The 14,823-nt window shown below is 43.0% G+C and overlaps 1 protein-coding gene across 21 annotated transcripts in view; it reads right to left on the bottom strand.

Moving 5' to 3' along the window:
- The window catches only part of KLC4 (kinesin light chain 4), a 56,837-nt gene that overhangs the window by 38,745 nt on the left and 3,269 nt on the right, over positions 1-14,823 (bottom strand). For 3 of the 21 annotated variants that reach the window (XM_087931943.1, XM_087931983.1, XM_087931979.1), the window contains exon 2: positions 14,395-14,530. The exons of the other annotated variants lie outside the window; for them this stretch is intronic. The gene's annotated coding sequence lies outside the window, so the exon portion shown is untranslated. The remainder of the gene's footprint in view (positions 1-14,394; positions 14,531-14,823) is intronic. 21 annotated transcript variants of the gene reach the window in all.

The raw sequence follows: 14,823 nt of genomic DNA, 5'->3' as shown, positions 1-14,823 counted from the left end.
GACACACATATATCAGTCTTCTGCTGCCACTTTCTAACATATAAACACATCTTCAGGTGATATGCAGGATTATAATATATTTTGGACCTTGATGAAATACAGGCACAACCAAAGCTTTAAGAAGTTGAAGGCAGAGCTAGACTTTGTTCCAAGTAGTAGATAGGTTACTATAACATCCAAGTATAACACAGCCTTGTTTTTTGGTTATATGGATTGAGTGGAAACACAAGACTTTTTTTCTACTGCTAAGTAAATATTAACTCTGCCCTTTCATATCAAATATGGCTTAGTTTCAACCACACCCAACTGCTAATGCATTTTGGCTTTCTCTAACTAGCTGCATGCTGAACTGCAGGAGGTTACATTAATGGATATTAAAATTTAAATGTGGACTGAGAGCAAAGGGAAAAAGGAAAGCTAATGTAGCATATAAGTGCAAGCTGGTCAAAGCTATCTATATGCTACTAAAACTCTCCTGTCTATTTGTAATCCTCAGTTAATGGTGCATCACAGCAAAAAAAAAATTTAATTCAACTACCTCAAATCTGTTAATTTAAAGAATGTGTACAAATCCAGGACCCAATACTTCCGTGTTATTAACATTTCCAGGATCTTGACAACAGTTGTGTTCAGAAAATTGTGGCTGCTGCAACATTGCTGCGGTTATTCGCAGTCATGTGATTGTAATTTCTGATGTTCCGTGCCAATTTCTAATGAGCAAAGTCAATGGGAAGATGGCAGAAATTGAGTAATTACTTCCATTCTGCATTTTTGCCACCTGAACATAATTTTGTTTCTTTGTTTAGGTAAGGAAATATTTCTGAAATATTTCAATGGGTCATGGGTTGTTGAGTATTCCTCTAATATTCTGAATTACTAGCCTGCAGAAGTTATGGGTGCTCCAACATTGGAGGTTTTTAGGAAGACCCAGGACAACAATTTGACTGAAATGGTATAGGGTCTCTTGCTTGAGCAGGGAATTATTTAGAAGACCTCCAAGATGCGTTCCAACTCTGTTACTCTTTTATTCTGTTACTATGACTACATATCCTCCAGTTAATATCCCTACGATCAATCCGAAAATGCAGCACCATCCTGTTTAGTATAACAATCAATATTATTTTAATAACCTGCTTTTCAGGTAAATGGACTCAAGTTATTTATAAAAATTAATATTTATTACATAAATACTAAGCAGGGCTGCATAGAAATCTGGATTCAAAGGGCAAAATGTGATTTGCAACACATGTATGTGCACAACACAGCAGTTAGGAACACCTTAAAGCAGATGAACCTTTTCTTTGGACTGAAGAATACATCCCCAAAATTGGCAAGCAATCTTGGGAAAAGACATTTGGTTAAAGTGTTCCTGCAGACTTTGCGTCCACATGGACACATATACTCCAAACAACACTTTACACTTTGAATCTGAATCCCTGCCCAGCCCTGCTATTAAGGATTTTTGATAAGGATTGAAGTAGAAGGTGAACTGGCATAAAAGAAAGTTATATGTTGTTTACGACTTTATGTTAATATTTTGTTGCTCTTCTTGACAATAAATTTCACAAGCATAATATTAAATTGAGGTAAGAAATGGACCAACTTAGCTGTTATATCAACATGGAACAGCTGGTATCTGAAGTGTTATAATATCATCTTTTCCTGAGTAGTTAAAAGCTAAGATGCACATTTTCCCTTACCACAATAACTGAAAACTACCATTTGCAAGTCACATGCTTATTATCTAATTCCAGTTGCAGTTTAGAACACTATTTTCTTTTTTCCCTTTTCTTTAACTCTAGTCCTTTTTTGCACCTTCTCTTTTTCATGTATATGTGCATTTACTTATTTCCGTGTTTAATTTTGAGCTATGAACGTGAAACAAAACAAATGGAAGAAAAGGGGAGTCTGGGTAGAAAGATTCTTGTATGAATTGTCTATGTGAAAATAAGAAAATAAACACCTAATAGAATAATGAAAAGTGGCTCTGAGTATGTGGAAATATTTAGACATTGATATAAATTATGTTACAGAGTGCCAAAGAAGCTTGTGGAATTAGATTAACACAAGGTATGAAAAAGGACACTTAAGGACATAGTGATCACAGTCACTATGTAGGATAGGCAGAGTGAATAGGCAGGTAAAAGACACAATGAAGCCTCCTTAATCTCACAATATATCCAGCCAGTCTCAACTGGGAAATTGTGAGCATCCTGGATCAAGCCAAATACAAAAATTCCTGGGAATTCCTGGAAACCATAATAGGCACATAGAAATAAACCATATTTACACCCCATTCTAAAGAGACAACAAAAGGTTATGAAAGAAATTTAAAAAGACCAGAACACATGCCCTCTAGCACCCTATATCCAGATAAGTGGGATTAACTACAGAGAAATAACCAAGCAGAAAACAATTACATAATCAAGAATTACCAAGGAGAAAACCACAGCTCATCAATATTGGCAGGGCAAACTATTGTATATAAATAGAGAGCAAAGTCCACACTCACTGTTACCTATTCAGGTAAAGAACAAGCAAACAACCAAGCTCATAGAGAACCAAGAACTCCATAAGAGAATAACTTGGGGTGGTGGGGTGGTGGAGAGAATAAAAGAATGATATAGAATGTGTTTTGTGTGGAAAAAAAACAGTTGGAAAGAACAGGGGTCAAAAAGAGAAATAAACATTTGTCTGCCTATTTTAAATAAAATGTAGGGTTATTTTGAGACTTTTTTTTTAAGTGGAAAGATAAAAAAGACAGTGAGGTGTCAGTCATCAGCAGAATGAATAGAAATAAAAGTATTGAAAATAATTGGGATCAAACTGAAAGAAGTAAAAAAAGAGAAAAGGGGAGAAATATTTTAGAGATTTATATGGAAATAAAAGTAGTATGTTTTAATGAAATTGAAATAAACCTTTTAACTATTAGTGTCAAAGAAAAAAAATCTCATTTTCTTTGCAGCAATTATAAGAACAATTGTAAATTTACCTCTTTATTGACTCATGTTCTTTCAATAATCTATCCTATCTAATTATCAAAACCACAAATTGTTAAGTTCATTTTTTTTGTTTTACACAAAATGGGCGTTGGTCTTACCTGACACGCCATTTCTAGTCAAGCTGCGAGGATTATCCAGAGAGTGGGAGGTGCTCCAGTCTGCGTCTGTGTAGGCTGAGCTTAATTACTGAGGAACGCTCCACCCTCAGTCACGTGGTCCCTTGTAGCGTTCCCCAGTTTATGCGAAGTCGAGAGAGGAGGAAAGTCGTCTAACTCTCATCTAACTAGACTTAAGGTATCATTGGCTGAAACAAGGTTCCCCCAGACGGAAAAAAAAAATTAAAAAAGGTGGGGCTGGATGATCCTCGCAGCTCGACTAGAAATGGCGTGTCAGGTAAGACCAACGCCCATTCTCCCTTGAGCTGCTCGGATTATCCAGAGAGTGGGACATACCAAAGCTTGGCTGTCCTATGGGAGGGAATCCGTCTGGGGTGGAAGCTCCCCTGGGTCCTCGATGACCCGCTGGAGGACTCGTCTACCAAACAAAGCCTCCGCTGACACAAAGATGTCAATCTTATAGTGCCTAATGAAAGGGGAGGGGGAAGCCCAGGTGGCGGCCCGACAAATGTCTGAGATTGGAGCCTGGGTAGCCCAGGCCGCAGAGGTGGCCGCACTTCTGGTGGAATGCGCCGTAACCCCGCTGGGAACTGGCAAGGCCTGAGACAAATAAGCCTTGGCGATGGTGGCTCTGATGCATCGCCCGATGGTGGAAGGGGACACCTTGTGGCCTAATGACTTGGGCTGGAAGGAGAGAAATAAGGACTTGGACCTTCTAAAGGGTTGCGTGCGGTTAATATATATGCGGAGGGCCCGCCTCACATCTAGGGTGTGCCATCGTTTCTCCCTTTCCCGCGAAGGATTGGGACAAAAGTTCGGGAGTGTAAGCTCCTGAGCCCTGTGGAAGGCAGAATTGACCTTGGCCAAGAAAGTCGGGTCGGGGCGTAGGACCACCCGATCGGAGTGGAAGATACAAAGGTCCTTTCTCACCGAAAGGGCAGCAATCTCCGAAATTCGGCGAGCTGAGGTAATTACCACCAGGAACACTACCTTAAAGGTCAAAGTTTGGAGAGAGGATTCTCTAATAGGCTCGAAAGGAGGTTTAGTTAGGGCCACCAGGACCTTGTTAAGGTCCCAAGTGGGGTACCAGTGCACGACAGGGGGACGGAGGTTAGTAGCTCCCCTGAGGAAGGCCCTGATACAGGGATGGTGAGAGAGGGGACCCAGATTGTCGCCGGAGACGACGGTCGAGAGGGCCGCTACCTGGTGTCTCAAGGTATTAGGTGAGAGACCTTTTTTGAGCCCATCCTGGAGAAAGTTCAAAATCTGGGCCACCGAAGGCGAGAGCGGGTTGACCATGGAGGAATGGCACCACCTGCAGAAGCTGACCCAGGTAGCATTGTATATCCGATTGGTTGAAGGCCATCTGGCGGCCAGGATAGTGTTAATGACCTGGTCAGATAAATTCTCCTTCCTCAACTTTTCCCGCTCAACCTCCAAACGGTTAGTTGGAGCCATTGAGGCTCCGGATGTTGAATGGGCCCCTGGGACAGGGAGATCCTGTCCGGAGGGATTCTCCACGGAGGAGACACCGAAAGGTTGCGGAGATCCGCAAACCACGGCCGTCTGGGCCAATAGGGAGCCACTAAAATCAGTTCTGCCTTCTCCTGGATCAGTTTCTGAATGACTCTGGGAAGTAGAGCTAACGGGGGGAAGGCGTACAGGAGTCCCGGGGGCCACGGACAGCGAAGTGCGTCGTGATTCTCTGCCCCGGGGGAAGGGAATCTGGAGAAGAACCAAGGGAGCTGGGTGTTGCGGGGGAATGCAAAGAGATCCACTGATGGGAGACCTAAGATCATGGTCGCCTCCCTGAAAAGGGATGGGTGGATGCGCCACTCGGACTGGTCCACGGTGGCCCTGCTTAACCAGTCCGCTCGGGTGTTTGAGGCCCCCGAAATGTGTTCTGCTTTGATCGAGAGGAGGTGACGCTCTACCCAACGGCAGAGTCTTTCGGCCTCTCTCATCAACCGGATAGACTGGGTCCCGCCTTGCCTGTTGACATGGGCCTTGGCGGTAATGTTGTCCGTGAGATTAAGGACGTGCTGCCCGCGTACCTGAGGCAGGAAATGGCGCAGGGCCAGGTGGATGGCGTGGAGCTCCAGCCAGTTTATGCTGCAGGCCCGCTCTGCTTGGGACCATTTGCCCTGCGTTGTAAGGGACTGGATGTGAGCACCCCAGCCGCTCAGGCTGGCGTCTGTGGTGATGACGAGACGCTGGGGATCTTTGAAGAGATGACCCCTGTTGATGGCAGGGTTGGTCCACCAGAGGAGAGACGAGAGGACCTTTGGAGGTACCTTGATGGAGGATTTTGAGTTGCTTCTGCCGGACCTTTGAAACGGGAGCAGGAGCCACTGCAGGGACCTAGTATGAAGACGGGCCCAAAGAATAATAGAGATGCATGAAACCATTTTTCCCAGTAATTTAGACAATTCTAATAGAGAAGCCCTCTTTGATCGTCAAATAACCTGAATAGAATTTTGAATACTCTGGAGCCTTTCCGGAGAAAGGAACACTTTTTCCTGCACCGTGTCAATGATGGCCCCCAAGTGGGCAATTCGGGTAGAAGGGACCAGTTGGCTCTTTTTTTGGTTGACCAGAAACCCATGGGCCTGGAGAGCAGAGAGGGTAGTCTTGGTGTCCAGCTCTGCTTGGGATTGGGAATGGGACAGGATGAGGATATCATCCAGATAGCAGTGGAGCTGGACCGGGTAGTCCCTTAAGCGAGCCGCCAAGGCCGTGAGGATCTTAGTGAAAACTCTGGGAGCGGAAGCTAACCCAAAGGGAAGGGCCACATACTGGAAATGATGGTGATTGTAACAGAATCTAAGGAATTTAGAGTGGGAAGGCCGAATTGGGATGTGGAGGTATGCCTCAGAGAGATCTATAGAAGAGAGCCAATCTCCTTGCCTGGTGCCCTGCAAGATGGATTGAAGGATGTGCATTTTGAATTTGCGGAGGGTTAGGAAGCGGTTGAGTCGTTTGAGGTCCAGGATAGCCCTCCATCCCCCCGAGGACTTGGGAACCACGAAGAGGTGGGAATAAAAGCCCTGGCCTCGTTGAGAGGGAGGAACTGGCTGGATGGCCTGGATGGAGAGTAAGTGGTAGATGGCAGAATCCATCAATTTGCGTCTGGAGGGGTCCCTAGAGGGAGGAGATGACATGAAAAACTCGGGAGGTTGGAAGTTGAACTCCAGAGCAAGCCCAAACCTAATGGAGTCCCTGACCCATTTGTTGGAAGTGGTAGAATCCCATAGGTCGGCGAAATGTCTCAGCCGACCACCAATGGGGGGAAAGAGACAGGATTTATTTGGAGCGCCGGAAGGGTCTCCCCCCCGGAACCCCTGAAGGGACGCTTAAATCCTCCGCCCCTCCTATTTCGATCGCTCGAGTCGGAACGATCCTGGGGATATGGCGCTCTATACGAGGGAGGCCTTGGGTATCTGGGGGGGAAGGGGGACTGGTAGAAGGACCGGGAGGACCCTCTTCGAAAGGGCTGAGGGGTTCGGGAGTCAGGCCTCCGAAAAAGAGAAGGAAGGAATTTCTTCTTTCCCCTAGTTTCGGCCAACAGGGGATCCAGGGCCGGCCCAAAAAGCTTCTCCCCCTTAATGGGGGCGGAGGCCAGCTTGACCTTATTTTTCACGTCCGCCTGCCATGGTTTGAGCCAGAGTAGGCGGTGGGCAGTGACCTGAGACGCTAGCGCCCGGGAGGAGAATTTAACCGAATGGTACGTGGCGTCAGCTGAAAATTCTGCCGTTGGATGGAGGGATGTGAGACTTCAGTTGACGGAGCCACCGGATAGAGGATCTGGTGAAGAAGGAGGCTGCGGTGGCCGATCTAATGGCCCAGGCGTCGGCTAGATGAGCCTGATGCAAGGCTAACTCAGACCTCCTGTCCTCAGGTTTGAGGGCCTCCAGGGGGTCACTCGGGGAGGAGGATGAGGCGAGACCAACAATGGGCTCGTCCACCTCCGGGGTATTGAGGAGGGAGCAGAAACTCGGTTCGAGTTTAAACAACCTCTTGTCCTGAGTGGATGGGGCCGGAGGAGCCCCCGTAAAGCCCAGTTGGTTAGAAACCAGATCGTGGAAAATGGGAGGGGCTGGAATCACATCCTCGGCCACCATGGGCTGCCTGAACATTGCGTCTTCCGGTTCCTCCCCAGAGGAGAGGGGGGCAGAGGGGAGTTGAGTGGCCAGGCCAGAGGTGTTCTTGGCCTTGAACAAGATGGACTTGAACATGTGGGGTTTGAATAACCCCACAAAAGAAGGCTGATCGGGGGTAAGGCCCTCATCCTCCGACAGCTCTGCTTCCATCGGATCTAAATCCGAAAGAGGTTCCCCATGGAAGGTGGATCCCCATTCAAGGTCCTCCTCCTCCTCCCTGTATTGGTCTAAAATTTCCATTCCCTCCTCTGGTTCCCTTTCTGGGAGAGGGCTGGCCCCCCGGGAGGGTACCTGACCAGGAGCGGGGTCCAGGGTGGGCATGGACCTAGTTGGCACAGGCTCTTGTGCAGGAGCCGTCTGAGGAAGGCTTGGTCCGGCCATCTGCTGCATGCCTTGAGCTATCCCTTGTCGAATAGCCTGCTCCATCCAAGCTCTCATGTACTCAGGCATCTCGATCGTGGGCGGGTCCTCCTGTCTTAGGCCAGCGGCCGTGGGAGTGAAGGTGGCTTCAGGCATCCGGCTGGTTGCTGGTCCAGGGGCGTGAGACTCCTGGGATGAGCTGTGCCTGGAGAGAGGGGAACAAACTGGAGGGGGTGGTGCCAGGAAGTAGAAGGGGTGGCTGGGGGTGTTGGTTGAGTCACCCTAGAGCGCCTATCGAACTCCCTCTCTAGTGCCTTATGACGCCTTAAGGCGTCCCTTTGGGAGGCCTTAGAAGCCTCCTGGGAGGTTTCCTTAGCCTGTCTGCGCACATGATGGGACTTAGATTTTGCCTTCAAAGAATGGCGGGTGTTGAGGTTGTCATCTGCCATAGTGAAACAATAGATGAATCAATATGAATATATATATGTGTGTGTGTGTGTGTGTGTGTGTGTGTACAGGCAGTTGGCACGCCTAGGATACGACCTGGGTAAGGCCGGGTATCCAGAAACTGGCCCGCACCCCCTTTTGGAATTTGCAATGAATAATCTGAAAAATATGACCAAAAAAGGAAAAAAAATTTAACTGCCACAGATATAGACTTTTAATGTACAAATTATATCCCAACGGGATAAGGATCCAGGAAAAACACACTGCAGAGGCAGTGATGGGAGGCTATGTCTCTCTAAGCAAATCTGAGAGAGAATAAATGCCAATTGAATGAGATTGGATCACCAATGTAAAGAAATATGAAAATATTCTGTATTAGGGTGACTGAATAACAACCTGGCAGTTGGTAGAAAGAAGAAAGCCAATTAGCCAAATCAACGTCAGAAATACAAGGCCTCAGGCAGCTTGCCTTCCCCCCCCCCAGGGAGGGAGTGGCTGCACTTACTTCCCCGACCTCTAGAAAGGTACAAGGACGGCAAGGCAGGGACGAAGAAAGAAATAAACGGCAGAGGGGGGGGGTTAGCGCTAAGCTCTGCTAAGCTGCCCGCTCAGCCCCCTGGGGGCGAAAACGCACACCCCTGGGTCCCAAGGCACCCTCAGATGAGCAGAGGCTAAGGAAAGAATAAACTGAAATCAAACCTGAAATTATACAATTATCCTGCTTGAATCAGCCAAGAGTGGAAGCACAGACAAAAAAGCACACAGCCTAACTCTGCGAAGGCTGAGCATAAACTGGGGAATGCTACAAGGGACCACGTGACTGAGGGTGGAGCGTTCCTCAGTAATTAAGCTCAGCCTACACAGACGCAGACTGGAGCACCTCCCACTCTCTGGATGATCCGAGCATCTCGAGGGAGAAAAGTCCATATGGGTTTCCAGTCAGTAATAATTATATTTTCTTACAACTGATTCAACACTAAGCAATGAGCAAAAAAAATGTATGATGTTCTTATTTGTATGTGTATATATTAAAAAAATAAATGTAATCTTATAGTTGGACTGTTTGGGAACATAGATAAACATACACTTTTATATGCTATTAGCTTGATACCTGTGCTTCACTATGAAACTATGCGGTCAGGCTTAGTTTTGGCGGAGGGAAATAAGGGGGGAAATTGTGCCTCTGCCTACCAGCGTCCATAGGCTAGCATCCTGTTTGGAAAATGAAAAAGTATTTGCTGTGAGAGCAAGGAGACAGCAAGGAGCCTGGGCGTGGCTTAGCTCAACTGTTCTATACTGAAGCTACTTGGTGCTGTGAAACTGAAACTCCTCTCCTCTGTTTGTCTATCTAGAACTATCGCCAAAACCGAACACTTCAACAGCAGAATAATCAGAGAAGCCATAGAGGTAGAAAAACGCCCACACAGCATGAACAAACGAGATGACACCTCCCGCCTTCCAGCCATTTGGAAACCTGCCCTCATGAACAGACAAGTACCTAACATGAAGAATGACACCAGACCCACACCCATGAGAGCCACACAAGATGCCACCACCACACTTCCATGTAGAAAACAGACTCACACCCACTCAGAAGATGAGACACGACCATGGACCAGAAGCTGCACTGCAGCTGCATCACTACCCACTTCAAACCCCTCCGAGCCATACATGAAGCAAACTGACACCCACTATGAAGATGCAGCACGACCACGAACTCGAAGCCAAACAGCAAGATCACAGCTCACCAACTCAAATCCCCCAGCAACTAAGACTAACCCGAGCACAACCAAGCCCCCACCTGAACAAAACACGCCTCCAGCCAATCAGAACACGACCAACCCCCAACCAATCAGAACATAGCCAAACCCCTACCAATGAGAACACACCTCACCCAATCAGAACACAGCCAAGCCCCCACCCAATCAAGTCCCACCCCCACTAGCAGTTAAAAGAAAGAAGCAGCTGCAAGCTCACATTACTCTGAGAAGCACAGAGCCGAAGACAGAAGCCTGAAGATGATGAATGAGACTTCATCGAAACGTTGCCTAGATACTTCGAATCTTACGCGGGAGAAAACCCGAACAACCAAAGACTCATATATTTATATATATATATATATATATATATATATATATATATATATATATATATATATATATACACACACACACACACACACACACACACACACACACACACACATACATACATACATACATACATATATATTGCCCAGTTGAGGGCTCTTTTCATGTCCCTGTTAAGATGCAGTATTCATTTTTCTACTATATGACAGGGAACATGCAATGAACGATTGCAAATTATACATGTGGAAAAATCCTAGAGAAAATACATGAATTTTTACACTGTAATAAAATGTTCATTAAAGATGGGAAAATGAAAAAAATAGAAGGAATACTGCACATTACCCTTTTTGTTGGGTAATGTGCAGTATTTAATCTATTGAAAGAATTGTACTTTTGTCAAATGGAAAGAAAAATGTAAGTGAAACTTTTGGGTATAACAGAGGAAATATAGACGTAGGTTTATTGATGTGGGAATACATGTGTATGGTAAAACAAGAAAAGACAGGATTAAGGCTGAATGGGTACCAAAAATGTGATTTCATTACAGAAGTGATTTGTAATGAAGTGATCATTTAAAAAGAATGAATGAGAATCAGGTGGTAAAACAAAAATATTGAAGAATACTGAATGTGTCAAAATGAAGGGGAAAATAAGAAGATAATATTTGGATGTTGCTGAAGTGATAGTAAAAAAAGGTCAAATTTAAAGAACAATATCTCATGGCTTTAATTGTCCTAACTTATTTCTATGCTTTATATCAGGATTTTTCAAACCGTGTTCTGTGGAATCCTAGGAAAAACTTGGGAGAAGTGGATGGGATTGTGTGTGTGTATGGGCAAAAGAAATGTTCAAACATAGCCCATTTTCTATCACTAGAATTTTGTTTAATTGGGATTTTTTTAAACTAATAAGTTCTGCAGCATAAACAAATTTGAAAACTCCTGATCCATATGTTGCCTTCAAAGGGATAGGATGTTCTGTTACAGATAAGGAATATGGAATGCCCACAAAAAGTGCTCTTGATAGGAATGTGTATTTGTCAAATATTTAAGTTTTTACATTTGGAAGTATCCTGTCTGATTTAATGCCTTGAATGGATTCAAGATCAGATGCAAAGATAAATTACAGTATGTCTCTTCAACTCAAGTTTTGTATACTATTGCATTGTGCTAGGCTTTCATCTGCCATCTGCCTTAAATATGTAGTAAGATATAATTCCAGGCCATCTGCACTTTCAAAAGCCCAAATGATGCTCTGGAGAGCTTAGAGAGACAACATGTAGAAACAACATTTATTCCTCAACCAAACATCATGGTACTCCCCATAAAACGAAGATTTGTTTTCCTCCTTTCCCTCTTACAAACTCAGTTGCCATACTTGATGGAGAAAAAGAAATACTTTAACCCAGTGTTTCTCAACTTTGGCAGCTTTAAGATATGAGAACCTCAATGCCCAAAATTCTCCAGCCAGCTGTGAAACACTGAAATAGCCTAAAATTAGAGTAGGTAGGCAACATAAAATAAGGGGCGTGCATAAGTGCACCAATGTGCCTACTGTCCCTGTCCTAATGTTCCTTTTATTTGTATTCATTTCATGTATTAATAATCATGTTTATACTTATATTTGTTACCTAATACATGCTCGAAAAACAAATAAATAAAATAAATAAATCTGAAAAAGCCTGTTCCTCTGCTAAATCTTGCCAGACGAGACTGCTCCAATAGATCTGGGAAATCTCTCAAAAGTACAAAGAGGATAGTTTATTGTTTTTATTTATGTTGCCCATTTTCCTCACAAAACTTATTCATGCTGACCATACAGATCTCCACAGCTTGACACAGAAGAAATGCCTCTAAATCTGCACAGAACAATAGTAGCTCTGTTGTTAGGCAGGAATAGGCACCCACATGCTGTCAACATCATACCAACCTGTATCAACAATTCCTATTAAAACATAAGAAATACTACAATCCTTTGGCTGTGAAGTAGTTATATCACTGGGAAAACAGCTTTAACAGTAATCTTAGAAAATATTATTCAGATAAACAACGATATGCTCAAGTATGCAACTCAGAAAAATGAAAAGCCAAAATACACCACAAGATTACTGCACAATGATCCATTCACAGCCCCCTGCAGCAATTTGGAACAGTTAGTATCACATGAAAGGAGAGCAGTGATTTAGCCATACTTGGTACCTATACTGATGTAGGTTTAATTTAAATTGTCTGTTTCTCCTCCAAGCCAGTTAAATAATAGACTGCAGAAACTCTAGAAAGTCACTATATACATTCTAAAAGACAAACCAACTGCTGCTGTTTGGCACAGCCATAGGAAGTACAAAGAACAAGGAAGAACAGAAATTACCTGGAAGCTATGTCTAATTGCATCAGCAATGGGAGAGTAATTAAGTGATGCTGAATTTCCCAAGAGGAAATTATCCTACCACCAGCCTGGATATGGATCAACTACCACTGCAAGGCCATGCTGCCGGTGAATGGCCAGCAGCATCAAATGGAAATATAAGCTAACGAAGTTGTCAATCATACCAGATATAGCAATCTGAACATCTTGAAACATTGCTAGCATCCAGTGAAAACGCTATCAGTCATCCTTCAGCAATTTTCTTTCACTTTTCGTTCTACCAACCATTGCTCTCTCCCACCCTCTCCCTCTCCCTCTCTCTCTCTCTCACACACACACTTGCATATATGGGTATTGCTTTAAAATAACAAAGATCAATTATTACCCTTACAGTATTTTTTAAAATGCCTAAAATTTAAAACCTAGAAATGTACATCTAAAATCAATTATTTCACAAACCTCTTGGAACTGTGTGCTATATATGTCATTTAATAATAGTGTCTCTTGAAATCTAATTCAGTAAATGACTGTCAACCTGCTCTCTTCTTTCTAATTCCAGTAAAGAACTTGCAATGGAATGAATGATATAATATAAAGCAATATTTAAATCAACTCAATACTTAGAAGTCTTTCTTTTATATAGGCAGCTTTAGCCTTATGACAGAAATTCTCAGAATTAAAAAAAAAAGAAATCTAAGGAGAAAATACTGAGGAGACTTTCAATCAGTGCGCTTGACTTGCAAATTAAAGCATTAATCACCCCTCTTGCTTTCATCTCAAATAAGAATCTTTTGTACAAAGACTATGAGTACAAATATACTTTTTCCAACCAATTTACTGTTTATTTGGTAGTACACTGAAACCTTGAGAAAATGTGAGGTTTTCTTATATCGTTCCGCCTGCACCCGTTTTCTATTGTAAGATCTCTAATTCAATCTGATTTTCACTTTTCTATAGTAATTCTCCAAAGTTCCTTGGGAACGTTGATCCCTGAGCTTTTGGAAACATGAATTAATAGTAGTCCAACCACTTTGTGCTTGTGCAACAATTTACCGTAACTAGCAGATTGGTTCCTATAATGAATCTGGGCTTTTTAATATCAAACAACTTAAACTTCTCAAAGCCAGACTCGCCCAACATAATGCCTTCCTGATGTGCTGCAGTATACCGTTTAAGGACTTATACACTGGCATCTACATTATGAAAAGCTGCAATTTGCTAAAATTCAATCATTTATAATAGGGCAAGGTTCAAATAATACAATAAAATGATGTAAAACAAGGACTCTGGTATATAACTTACACTGTTACTTCAGCTTCTGATTCATTAATTAACATTACTTGGGAAATGTGGCTAAAGCAGTTACCAGAAATTATCATTACTATTTTATACTTATTGCCCTTCACAGCAATATTCATGTTCTTTTTTGCTAGCGAAGTAACAAATCTGAGGTTTCAGTGAATCACAAATCAATATTATCATATTTGGAATTCCATTAACTGCTTACATAACAATTTGAAGTTTGCTTGACCACTGTAAGTCAGTATCATTTGCAACTTTTGCTATTTCACTCCCAGCTCCAATAGGCTCAGAAAAAACATATTTTAATAACTTCAGTTCTGTATGTTTAAGACTTCAGTTCTGTATGTTTGATGCCAAAGTCAATAGTTTACAGTTGCTCAGGCTATTGTCCATTGATCACCTGGAAAATATGGGGAAAAGGATGAGACAGCTCCTTGGATGTCATATTCTAGATCTAAAAGATAAGCATCAAGATATCAGAGGAGACTGATGTGTATCACATAGTTTATTTTGTTCCTCCTAAACTATCCTAAAATATAGTATAGTACATGACCTCATCAACACTGAAGAACTGTAATTTTTTTCCTTCTGTTCAATTATGTCCAATTCTTGCAGTTTTCAGCAGGTTGTTGTAATTTCTTTGGCAAGTTTTTTCAAAATTGGTTTACCGCATTGCCTCCTTCCTAGGACTAAGAGAAAGTGACTAAATTGAGGCCATCTAGCTTTCTTTGTGCCCAACGGGGATGAGAACTTAGTCTCTCTTCTGGTTTCTAACTTGATGCCTTAATCACACCAAACTGGATCTCTACTATAGCCCAAACAGATATAATATGTGAAATAAGAATGGACAGCATTGTTCTATCTTGGTCCTTTTCTACAATTCATAGACTAATCTTTATTTTTCCCCTTTTCTTTATAATAACTAAATTTACTTATAAGCCATGAGCAAGGATTTTTGTTTCAAATTACTTAAAAATTTATG

The sequence above is a fragment of the Pseudonaja textilis genome, chromosome 1 (assembly GCF_049901715.1).
Source record: "Pseudonaja textilis isolate UNSWEBS1 chromosome 1, rPseTex1.2, whole genome shotgun sequence".
NCBI lineage: Eukaryota > Metazoa > Chordata > Lepidosauria > Squamata > Elapidae > Pseudonaja > Pseudonaja textilis.
This window is presented reverse-complemented; position numbering and strand designations above follow the sequence as displayed.